The sequence below is a fragment of the Diospyros lotus genome, chromosome 7 (assembly GCF_014633365.1).
Source record: "Diospyros lotus cultivar Yz01 chromosome 7, ASM1463336v1, whole genome shotgun sequence".
Taxonomy (NCBI): domain Eukaryota; kingdom Viridiplantae; phylum Streptophyta; class Magnoliopsida; order Ericales; family Ebenaceae; genus Diospyros; species Diospyros lotus.
In genome coordinates this window covers 12,499,305-12,512,213 of record NC_068344.1, presented here as the reverse complement: position 1 = coordinate 12,512,213, position 12,909 = coordinate 12,499,305, and the positions used below count along the sequence as shown (strand labels likewise).

At 44.1% G+C, this 12,909-nt stretch overlaps 1 pseudogene; it reads left to right on the top strand.

Moving 5' to 3' along the window:
* The first annotated feature begins 9,911 nt into the window (after positions 1-9,911).
* Positions 9,912-10,031, top strand: LOC127807020 (5S ribosomal RNA; annotated as a pseudogene).
* The last annotated feature ends 2,878 nt before the right edge of the window (positions 10,032-12,909 follow it).

Genomic DNA, 12,909 nt, shown 5'->3' with positions numbered 1-12,909 from the left:
AGACCGAGTAAGGGAGGCCAAGCGAGCCAGGAAGGAAACCGAAGATGAGCTGTATCCCTAGAAACAAGTGCTCGACTTGGCCTATTCCCAAGCCACCTTGAAGCTAAACAAGGCTGAAACGGACATGGTTGCGATGCAAGGCGAATTAGAGTGGGCTCGGTGGGAGGTTGAACAGCTGAAGGTCGACGTCGAGATCCGGGTCGCGAGGGAGTGTGAGGAGGTCGAATCTGATGTCTGCAGTGCGTTCCTTTTTATTTTGTGGAAAGCGCATCCAGATCTCGACTTCTCGTTCTTCAGTCTGGACTCGACCAGGTCGTGGTCAATCTTTCTGATGAGGATACCACCAACCCTGCTTCCCAAGATGCGGTGGCTCCAAGCCAAGATCCTCTAGGCCATTAGACCATTTTCTTTTTCTTCCTTTACTCTTGTACTTGAATTTTGGGAGCAATTCATTTCTTTCGTTCAATCGATTTTCTGCTTCTTTGTCATTTGCTGCGAACTTCGAAAACACAGCATAGAAACGAGCTTAAATTCAGTTAACTCGAGTATATCTTTAACTTGTAAACGAGAAATCTCAAAAACAAATGGCTTTAAATAACATATCGAATAAGATATCATTAGCTTGAGCCGCATGCTCAGTAGGTCATGATCACGGGATCAAATCCGAACTAACGTGTGGTAGCTTGATAGTCGTTAAATTAATTCATATTTTGCCATCAAGTTATACAACCAGGTAGGTCATAGCTTGCCTCCAACTAACGTACCATGACTTTTGAGGGTTTTGGCGAGGTCAAGATGAACACTCAGGTGGGTCACAGTTCATGAGCTTTGTCAAGATAGGAGGACCCCGGCTGGTGAACCATGACTCAGAAGTTTTAAGAATGGTGCCTCGTTTTAGCGCCAAATCATGACACCGTGGTTAAGATGAATGGGCTTTGTTTTGCCAACCACGACCTAGGGCGAAGACTAAGATGAATGCTCAGACAAGCCACAAACCATGGCACATTGGCCAAGTTGAATGGGCCTCAACTCGCAAACCATAGTCTTCTAACCCTCTCGTTATTTTCTGACTCTTGTTCTTAACAACCAAAGCGTAGGTGTAAAAAGATTTATCAGAGATAAAAGACACATTAATACAGTTCAAACAAAATTTTGTTGCTCGACTTAATGAAGCAAATATCAACTAAGTTGAGACGTCAATTGATAATTGAGAATGCAAGAAAGGGAAAAAATGTTTGCTTATCGAAAATACGGTCTCAGATGCTCCACGTTCCAAGCTCGCGGGAGAGCTGCTCCATCCATGTCGGCCAAGTGATAAGCTCTGTTGTCGAGGTTTTCCTTCACAATATAGCAGCCTTCCCAACTCGGGCCCAACGTGCCTTCGCTGTTCTTTCGAGCTCCGGGGAGGACAAGGCGCAGTACGAGGTCATCGACTTTGTAGCATCGGACTCAGACCTTCTGATTATAGTATCTTGCCACGTGCTATTGGTAAGTTGCCACTCTCAAGCAAGCTGTCTCCCTTGTTTCCTCAAGCAGATCGAGACTCGAGGCCAGTAGTCGGTCATTGTCCTCTTGGTTGAAAGTGGCTCTTCGCTGGCTTGTTACTTCATTTTCCACTGGGATCATCGCCTCATATCCATATACCATAGAAAAAGGGGTTTCTCCCGTGGTTGTGCGAGCTGTAGTTCGGTAGGTCTAGAGCATGGTTTGTAGTTCATCCACCCAGGCTCCCTTCCTTGATTCCAACCTGGTCTTTAATATTTGCTTGATTATCTTGTTTATGGCTTCGACTTGGCCGTTGGCTTGTGGGTGGTCCACGGTTGTGAAGCCTTTCTTGATCCCCAGTGACTCGCAAAATTGTACAAACTACTCACTGGTAAACTAGGTCCCATTATCGGTGACTATTTGTTGAGGGACACCGAACCTACAGATGATGTTGTTCCATATAAAATTTTCTACTTTTGTGGTAGATATCTGTGCGAGCTCCTTCGCCTCTGCCCACTTGGTGAAGTAATCTACGACCACAATAGCGTGCTTACACCCGCTACGAACTGTTGGAAGTGGCCCAATCAGGTCGATGCCCCATATGGCGAAAGGCTAAGGGCTTCTCATTTGTTGAAGATAGACGGGGGGAGCTCTTGGTACTTTCGCAAACCTTTGACATGTGTCGCACCTCCTCACCAGGTCCGTAGTGTCTCGCTTCATGGTAGGCCAGTAAAAGCCCTGGCGAAATGCCTTCTGAGCTAAGGATACTCCCCCAGCATGATTGCCACAGTGGCCGGCATGGATTTCATTGAGAACCACTCGGCAATCAGGCTCGTCGATGCATCTAAGTAACGGGGCTGAGAACCCTCGCTTGTATAGCATATCATCGCAAATACAATATCTGGCCACCCGGGCTCGAATACGCCGTGCCTCTAGTTTGTTGCTTGGTAACTGTCCTCCTTGCAAATAGTCCATGATCGGCTTCATCCACGAATCTGACCTTAGCTCAATTGTCAATGTCTCAGTTTTTTCCTCCGTGCTCGGAGCTGCTAGGAACTCTATAGGGATGGCTCCCAATGAGTCAGCTTCTCCAACCGAAGCCAAACGAGCTAGGGCATCGGCATGAGAGTTCTGGCTCTGCGGGACTTGATTTACTTCGCACTCCTCGAAGAAGTGAAACAACTCCTGAACTCTCTGGAGGTACGTTACCATCTTTGGGCCCTTTGCTTGATACTCCCCTTGTACCTGACAGACCATGAGCTAGGAGTCGTTGAAGATTTTTAATCGCTCTGTCTTAACTTCCTTTGCTAAATGGAGACCAGCTAGCAGTGCTTCGTATTCAGCTTCATTGTTGGTCGCTCTAAACCCGAACCTCAGTGCATAAGGGATTTTATGTCCCTCCGGGCTTACTAGGAGTACGCCATCTCCAAACCCATGTTCGCTGGATGAGCCGTCAATAAATAATTCTCAAACTGATGAGGTTGGGGGGGGCTGGTTCTTCCACTGGTCCTGTGAATTCTACAACGAAGTCTGTCAGTACTTGACCTTCATGGCCACCTTTGACCTGTACTCTATGTTGAATTGGGCGAGCTCAATAGCCCACTTGAGTAGGCGGCCGGATGAATCAGGCTTCTATAAAATCTGCTTCAGTGGATGTTTGGTTAGCACGCCAATCTGATGAGCTTGGAAATAGGGGCATAGCTTTCGGGACGCGATCACCAGGGAAAAAACGAGCTTCTCCATGGGGGAGTACCTTGTTTCGGCGTTGAGTAGCCTGTGGCTTACATAGTATACTGGGTATTAAACCCGGTCTTCTTCTCATACTGGAGAGGCGCTAACTGCATACTCAAACACCCCTAGGTAGACAATCAGTTCCTCCCCTTCCTTTGGCTTTGACATGAGGGGAGCCCGCCCCATATATTCCTTCAACTACTGGAAAGCAATCTCGCACTCTTCTGTCCATGTGAAGCTATATGCTTTCTTCAGGACTTTAAAAAATGGGATGGACTTATCAAAAGATTTGGAGATGAACCTGCTGAGGGCCACAACCTGTCCAATTAAGCTTTGCACTTCCTTAGTCTTGGGGGGCGATCGCATGTAAAGTAGAGCTCGGATTTTCTCGGGGTTAGCCTCGATCCCCCTTTCGTTCACCATGAACCCCAAAAACTTTCCAGAAGCCACACCAAATGAGCATTTGAGTGGATTTAACTTCATCTGGTACTTCCTCAGAACATGGAATGCTTCTGCTAGGTCGCTAACGTGGTTAGCGACTTGTTTGGATTTCACCAGCATGTCATCAACGTATACCTCCACGGTTTTTCCAATCAAGTCTCCGAACATCATGTTGATTAGTCGTTAGTACGTCGCCCCTGCATTCCTTAGTCCGAAGGGCATTACCTTGTAACAATATAATCCTCAATCCATCATAAAGGAGGTGTGCTCTTCCTCGTCGGGGTTCATAGGAATTTGATTGTACCCCAAATAGGCATCCATGAAGCTCAGAAGTTGGTGGCCAGCCGTTGCATCCACGAGTTGATCAATTCTTGGCAAAGAGAAGCTTTCTTTTGGGCAAGCTTTATTCAGATCCGTGAATTCGATGCAAGTCCTCCACTTTCCATTCTTCTTCTTCACCAGGACCGGGTTTGCCACTCAGGTCGGGTATTGGGCCTCTCGGATAAATCTACTAGCTAAGAGCTTGTCTACTTCTTCTTTCAAGGCCGCATACTGCTCAGCCGTCATAGGCCTCCTCTTCTGACGAACTGGCTTATAGTTAGGATTGACATTGAGCCAATGCTGCATTATCCTTAGGTCTATTCCCATCATGTCGTGGTGGTTCCATGCAAAGACGTCCAGATTTTCTTTAAGGAATTCAGTCAGCTGGGATTTTACTTCGAGGGAAAGTCCTTTGCCCACTTGGAGGCGCCTTTCAACACCGAGGTTATTGACTATAACATCTTTCACTTCGTCCCCCGGGCTGGCAATTCGGTCGCAATCCACGTTGCGAGGGTCCATGTCGTGGCTGACTCCCTGGCCATTAGTGACTCGAGCCTCCCCTCCGGAGACCATATTTATCTTTTTTCCTTTGAGGCCTATTTTTAGTGCTTCCTCATAATAATGCCTTGCCAAATGCTGCTCGCCCTTCACACAACCGACATGTTCAGGAAGATATGGGGCCCTCCATGAATAATAAAGATGGTCCTCACCGTGGGTGTTTGGTCGGGCTCTGGAGCTCAGTGAGGACTTTGTTGAGCCGGCTGTTTGGGCTATTTATCCCTAGGACGCACCACATAGTCACGTAGTCGACCTCTCCTGACTAGTTCTTTAATTGAATCTTTCAACACCCAACACTCAGAGGTGGTGTGCCCTGCCTCGTTGTGATAGGCACAGAATTTACTCTTGGTTCTGTATTTGTCGAGAGTCTTTAGAGGGTTAGGTCTTCCGAAATCTTCCTTGTTGCACTCTGTGGCGAAGATCCTGTCCTGGGAGTCAGATAAGACACTGTAACTTTCATACCGACCTTGGCGCGCTAGTCGTTCACCTCCCTACCCAAACCTTACCTTCTTGGTCGTCTAATCATTGGGGCTTCATCCTCGACCTTCCTTGCGAGAGTCTTCATCACCTCTCTTCTTGTTTTGGCTGGTGTGTTCTGCCCCCTTTTTCTGATCGCTCGATTTTTTCTGGCCGAATGCTTCCTCCCATCGAACCTCATTCGCAGCTCGCTCATAAAATTCACCGAGGTCTTTTACTAGGGACTTGTAAATGCTTTTGTAGAGTTTCCCATCCTTTCGAAACCCGACGAAGATCGCGGTCAGGATACTTTCGTTAGAGGGGCTCTCGACATTATTCACTTCACGTCTGAACCTCTCTATGTAATCTTTCAAAGATTCGCCAGACCGTTGGAATACTGTAGCGAGGTGGCATGTTGGGGAGAGCTGCATTCGGAGCGATCTATATTGGTCTATAAATTTCTTCTGGCATTCCTTCCAATTGTAAATACTGCGGGGGTGAAGTATTCTTAGCCACGCCCAAGGGATATCTCCCAGGGTCGCGAGGAAAACTCGGCATTTGGCTAATGAGCTAGAAGTTTGCAGGTCCATCTGGACATTGAAAGCGTCCAGGTGGTCATAAGGGTCGTTATCCCCATTATACTGGGGATGCTGGGACCCTTGAATCTGCGGGGAAAGGGCTCTAGCTCAATTTCCCTGGAGAATGGGGTCATTTCTTCGCAGCTTTTCCTTCGATCGTGCTTCCCATGGCCCCGTTTGTTGCAGTTTAATTAAAGAAATTATAACTTCTAGCTTCTTATATTATAGCTTTTAAAACTTAGAATAAGTTGTGAACTTGTTTGTTATAACTTCTCAGAAGTTTTAGTTAAACAATTGTGGTGTTTGATACCATAAGCTGTAAAATAACATATTTTTGTATAATTATCCATAATACCCTTAATAGTTATAGAATGATAATTTAAAAATTAATTAGTGTATATGTATAAATTTCAAGTGTTATAAAAAAATTAATTAGTGTATAGAGAGAAAGGGAGATGGCGAGTGAGAAGAAGAGATTTGAAAATAGAGATGGTGGTGGAGAAGAAAGACCCTTGATTGTGTGAACAAAAGAGTAATTCTTTGTTAAAAACAAGGGCAAAATTGTCAAAAAAATGTAACTGTTTAATCAGAAGTTGTAGAAGCTGGGGTACCCCAGCTTTGAAAAAGCCAGCTTCTACCCCTTCTAAAAGCTAGTAGAAGCTATAAGCTGGAATTCTAAAAGCTAAAACAAACACTACATACTCACTTTTTTTAAGCTAGAAGCTAAAAGTTGCAGCTTTTAAGCTGCAACAAACAGGCCCCATGTCTAGCCTCCAACTGCTGGATTCTCAGCAGTAGTTCCCCTACTATAGGATCCTGGTTTGCCGAATGCCCGGTGGGGAGTTGTTCTTTCCGCGTGGAGACTTGTTCTGAGTGATGGCAGTCCCGCGGGGGAGGTCGCCCCCTATTCTCCCGATTAGGGGAGCAGCGGTGAGCGGCATGGCTGCTGCTGATCCCGACTAAGGAATGCTGAAGTCGTGGATTCTCAAGTCAGCGACTTCCTCCATGAACGTCTTTGTGGCGATTTCTACAAGGGCTTGCACCAGTCCTCTGTTTGGCGAGGTGGACCACCGGCTCCTCATCGTAGCGTCGTCGCTCTTTTACCCTTCGAGAGTGTAGGTTGGAGGAGCGGACCGAACCAGCTCATCGCGTGTCCCTTCTATCTTCTCTTTCTTCTAGAGGGGGTCTTCCGCTTGGGGGTCAAGAAGCAGCCGCCTGCACCTGCGTTGTCTGGGCTTGTGTTTGTGCTAGCACCTTAATTGCATTAGCGAGCTGCATGTGTTAGAAAACATGATTTGATCATACGCAGCGAAAAATAAAATTTGATTTTATTGATATCACGTTTTTCAAATCTTACAGTTAAATCAAAGACACAAAAGCGAAAAATTACCTCGAAGCGAAATCTGATTTTGTAGCTGATAACCTGCTTGATATCTCCCACGTGTGAGATGCCGAGTTGGTCTACCCGAAACCGTCAAGACTTCAATAGACTTGAGAGAAAAAGGGACATGAAAATTTTCTCTAAAATTTTCGTTTTTGATCCAACGGACTGATTGATCGGATTCTGGGTTTAATGTTATATTTATAGACAAGAAACCCTAAAACCCTAAATGCTATTGGGCCGGGCTTTAAGTGCTAGCAAAAATGTAACAGCCCGCCTTCTTGGGCATGTTATGCCTTAGGAAATTTGGTTAAAAATTTTTTTTTTGAACATTATTTTAAAATTCCCTAAGACAGTGTCTAGTGCCAGATGAGATATCTAGACTAGAAATAAATGCAAAGCGGAAGTTGAATCGAACCTGCTCATGGAAATGCATAATTTAATAATTGTACATGGCATTTAATACAAGTTATTACATAAAGCATTTGATGATGGGACAATATACATAAATCTTAAACTAATCATGTTACATTTACTCGCATCTTGATGTCTCGTGTCACTACACATCACCACTCTCTGAATCATCTCTGCAAGTCCCGGCTGGAACGTTGAATGTTCCAGGGGCGAACCCATGTTAGATGATGAATCATCTAAGTAAGAATACCAAATGCAATGCTATGAGTGTATGCAATGTCTTTCATCGTAGGTGTCAACTACACCCCTCATGCTGCCTATCATTTTAGCAGCCATCTCTTCGAAGCCGGGGTGTATGGGTGCACCCTTGATAGGCCAGCGGTGTCAGTTTGTACTCCCTACGGCCTCATATGCGTGTGATCAACAGTATCATTGTGCATGTATGCATTTCATAGTCATGCCGTTGATGCAGTCTACATGATGGTTTCATATCATAGCATGCTAATATGATAAAAGCATTTACATTTATAACTGTATTAAATTCAAGCAGCATACTTACAGCTAATTTGTCTCGAACTACGTGCCAAGCAGCTATCCCTTAATCTCCTTGCTCACAAGGACACCTACAACATAGATTTATTTTTCCTTAAATTTATTCTTAGCATTCTGGAATTTTTCTTGGAATTTTCAGAATTAAAATTCTATTTTTCTTTATTTCTATAATAGAAAAATCTACTAAAATTACATAATAATTACCTAATATTTCATTTTATTCAATTTATTTTCACTAATATTTCTTAAATATCACTTATAACATTTTGAAATTTTTCTTGGAATTTTCAGAATCAAAATTCTATTTTTCTTTATTTCTATAATAGAAAAATTCACTTAAATAATTAATAATTTTGGCATTTTCAGAAAATTGCTTTACCAATATACCATAATTTCAGAAAATTGCTTTACCAATATACCATAAACAACATTTCAAATTTAATAAAATTTTTCAGAATTTTACTCTTTTTTTTTTTTAATTTTCCTGGCGGGCGCGTGAGTCGCACGCGCCTTCTTCCCACTCGCGGGCGCGTGCAGCTTACGCGCCCGACTGATTCTTCTTCCCCGGCGAGAGCTTCGCCTCCAGCCGGCCATTTAACCTCTAAACTCGATTTTTCTACTCCTAATCTCTAGATCTCGACATTACGAACACATTGATACAAAAATTACAAAAAAATAGGATCGAACTTACCTCGAATCGACCGAATCTCCCTCGGCTCCTGCGAGTCGCGCGTTTTCCGGCGACGCTTCGATTTCCCTTCTCCTTTGCTCCGTTGGCCTCCAAATTCTCCAGAAACGAAGCCCACATCTTGAAGATCAGAACCCCACTCTCCAATCTCACAAAATCACTCCCAATCGACTGATCTAGGCCTCGAAATTTTCGGATGGATTGGGTAGCGCGAACTTGGCTATTTATAGCCCATTTTCAACGTGCTTTGCTTCCCCATCGACGGCCACGCGTCCCAGAGGCCATTCCTCGGTCATATCAGCATTTAAATCCCCTCCTTTGCCCTCAAGAAACAATTTACAGGCGCGGCCATGCTCTGGCCGTGCACTGCTCTGCAAAATCTGATTTTCAGATTTTTTTTTAATATATATATATATATATATTTACATATACACGACATACATACGAAAGGAAAATTATGATTTTCATTAATTTTAAATCATATTATGATTTCATTTAATCCTTTTAATCATATTTATATATTTATTTATATTTTTCATAATCACACTTTAGGTAAATTTAATTAACTAATTTAATTACATACACCTAATAAATCATTTAACATAACTTAATTAAATTTATTTATAAAATTTAGGGTATTACATTTATATATTTTGCTTGATACATTTAACCAAATCATCCTATCCTACCTACACCATGTCTCTTGGAGATATTTTTTCCTCAATTTATGCTCCCAATATCTCTCCCATTGCAGCAAATCTCGGTCATTCAAAGCTTCTCAGAAGCTGGCCACGCGCACGAGCATATGTATATATAGGTATATATAACTATTTATTACACTTTAAATTAAGAGAAATTATTTATTAAACCCAAATTTTATTATAATATTACTTGGGTAATTTTCTTATTACAACCCTGCGGGGGAGGCAGTGATCGTGGCCGAGGGGGAGGTAGTGCGGGACCGTGGGATCGAGAGAGATAGAAAGCGAGGAAGCAAGAAGAAGAGAGAGAGAAGGAGATTGCGAGTGGCAGCAAGCGGCCATAGCCGCAAGCTTCAAGCGGCCATGGCCGTGGGCTCAAGAGGGGCAGGGGCGGCCGGCAAGCATCCAGCAAGGTCAGCGGGGCCATTGGAGGCTCGGGAAACAACTGGTGATGGCGATGGAGTTCGAAGGTGGCCGGCCCAGCCGTGGGCGGACGGACGCAAGCTGCTGTGCGCAGCCATGGCCGTCGGGCAACGAACAGGGCAGTAGCGAGGCGGCGATTCGAGGCGAGATGCAGCTTGCTGATGGTGTATGTAATTAATTTAGGGTGCGATCATACCAGCACTAATGCACCGGATCCCATCAGAACTCCGAAGTTAAACGTGCTTGGGCGAGAGTAATACAAGGATGGGTGACCCACTGGGAAGTTTGTGTAGGCCCATCAAGGTAAGTTGTTCTGGCTCTTCCTATCACTTGATGCGGGATGTTACAGGTGGTATCAGAGCCGACCCTTGGTGAAGGCGGTCCAATGAGGGCGGGGAGTGGCGCCGGGGCTCGAGTGCCTGTACAAGGAGCAGCTTCTGGCAGGCTTCTTGGATGGCAGCCCCCAAGGGGAGAAGGTCTGGGACCAGTTGTAAGGTCGCATGACGAGGACGTCATGTGCTCAAGGGGGGGAGAATGTAATACCTCGGGAGCCCAGAGAAGTTAGTATATATCGAGGATAGTGTAAGAAAGGAAACAACATCAGCTGGATACCTTTTGGGCTGAATGTTGGCAAGGAACTCCGGGATTAAGCGTGCTTGAGCTGGGAGCAGTTCAAGGATGGGTGATCCACTGGGAAGTTCGTGTAGGCCCATCAGGGTAAGTTGTTCCGGTTCTTCCTATCGCTCGATGCGGGATGTTACAAAAAAGCCCAATCCAAATTAATAATTAAATAAATAATCATATTACTTATTTAATTATTCTTATTTCTTAAATAATTACATTTATAATTTAGTAATTCCATAATTACTAAATTTGCCCATTTTTCTTTTAAAACGATTTCTATTGGGTGGGACTTTGTGGGTTCACAATTAAATTGACAATGAGAATTAATCAGTTATTAATTCTCGTAAATCACGAGTGACATCTAGCAATATGTCATGATTACCCAATTTAATGTGAAACGAGAATGTGAACCTTACACTACGGTGCCTTGCAATACAATCCCTCTATCATAATATATCCCGACGAGATATGAGATCACGGTCAGCAAGTCAAATCTCTCGATCTCGTCGTATGACCAAATCCAATAATCACACTTGACTAATATGACACAACCTCTACGGAATCCAAATTCCGTCGTCATATTACCTCGGTCAAGGATTTATCGTCAAGTGACTACTGGATCGCATAGGATATCCTCCTCGTATATCTCGAGGTGATAGATTCCATGTCTGATGCACACATACCTCGTGTGTCACTGAACGAGGCACATAGATACGTACGGTTATCCCTGATTAGGATAACCATATAATATCGCTGATATCCTAATCCACTAACACATAGATATCCATGTCATCTCAGGTCTAAGGACTAATGCAAATCCGTAGTTAATATTGAATCATTGACCCGTGAGATAAAATCCATGTGATTCAATATTAATAGTTCCGTTCAGTGAACTCGTTCCTATAACGAGAACCCACTGGTCTTCCTTTTGTATCTTATATAGAGTGGTATGAGACCCACCAATCTTGTCTTTCGATATCTTATACCGAACAAGGAGGAAGACGATGTGCCGGCCTTTGCGAGTTACTAATTATCCAAGTTAGGAACTCTATGGCTAGGAACATATTTATAGTATAATGTATTGTGGATTATCCGTCTCGATTATTCTTAACAATTAAGAATGGTATCCACTCTTTATTATACTAAAGGATATTTATATGTTCAATTCAAATCATATTGCAAATTAAATTAAACATAAAACTTGCCATTAAATAAGATTTAAATAATTACAAGAACAAGCCCTATTATGTCACTAGAACTAGTTTTAAGGGCTTATATCTAACAGCATGACAGTGTTCTCCAATGTTTCTTGACGTTGCTGCCACATCTGCGTTACTTCTGCGTTTGTGGTAGGAGTCACGGGCAGGTAGGGGCACCGTGAAGGGACTCTATGGATAGCTTCGGCCGAAGGAGGCATGGTGGTGGACGTCACAACTCCCCCAGCTTACGGAATCTTCAGCATACGGTTGGCATGGTTCACAGGTTGGTTGGTCGTTGCTCTGGAACCTCTCGTGTTTCTAGTTTTCGACATTGATGTTTTACCAGAGCGGGCCCTCCTTCTAGTGCCAAAATGTCGACATTCAGAATTGGTCAACGGAGATTTGTTGGCCCGCACTGGTATGGTAGATCCGAGAGAGGAACAGTGAAGTATCCAGTCCGATTTGCTAAGCCGCCGGCCCGTCCCTACAAAGTATTCCGAAGCTCAAGTTAGCAAGCAAGTATATCGAGTGTTTGTAAGTTTGCGAAAAAGAGTACATACCCTGGCCCTCAAGAAGGCTGGTCGATATATATATCAGAAAGACCCATTCTGCATGCTCCGTACTTGCACAGGCGATGGGATAGAATAACCGGCGGGGGCGTCCCTGCCGCAACAAGGTGTCGACGAGACCCTCATTAATGTGGATGGGATCCGCCATTAATGAGGATGGGATCTGCCATTAATGAGGATGGGATCTGAGGTGGACACCTGGAAACCCAAGCACGGCTATAATGATGTTGTTGCGAGAGGGCCAAGATGGGATTGGCATGGGCTGTTCAAATGGGCCTGAATGGTCCAGCCAGGGCGGCCCTTGGTCTGTTGATATATCGCGACATACCTCCTTTCAATAATGCAAGCTGACGAGCTGACTCGACGGGCTACAGAGATCGCTGGGAACTCGCTCAGAACATAGCTGGGAGCCTGCATGAATACGCTGATGAGTTAAGGGCATTATCGGGAGCTCGCTTGGTCCTGACGTTTGAGCCTGGGCTCCAGCATTATACGAGCTCGCTTTAACGAGCTCAATTCGATGTTTACTAGGCCTTGAGCGTTCGGGCCGAATCACGGCATTAAGTCTAACCCACACAAAGTAGAACAAGAAATACCCATAACAATAAGTATAGAGCACATTGATGTTGCATAACTTTCTGTGAATCTCAAGTTAAAAACTACAAAAATAAATTACAGTATTAATTTTCAAAATCAAATTAGAAGAGCCTACTTGTAAAAAGATCTATCTGAACGTCAAAATCAAGACGATTCATTTCAGCTTGGTTAAATGAATTTGATGATTAGTT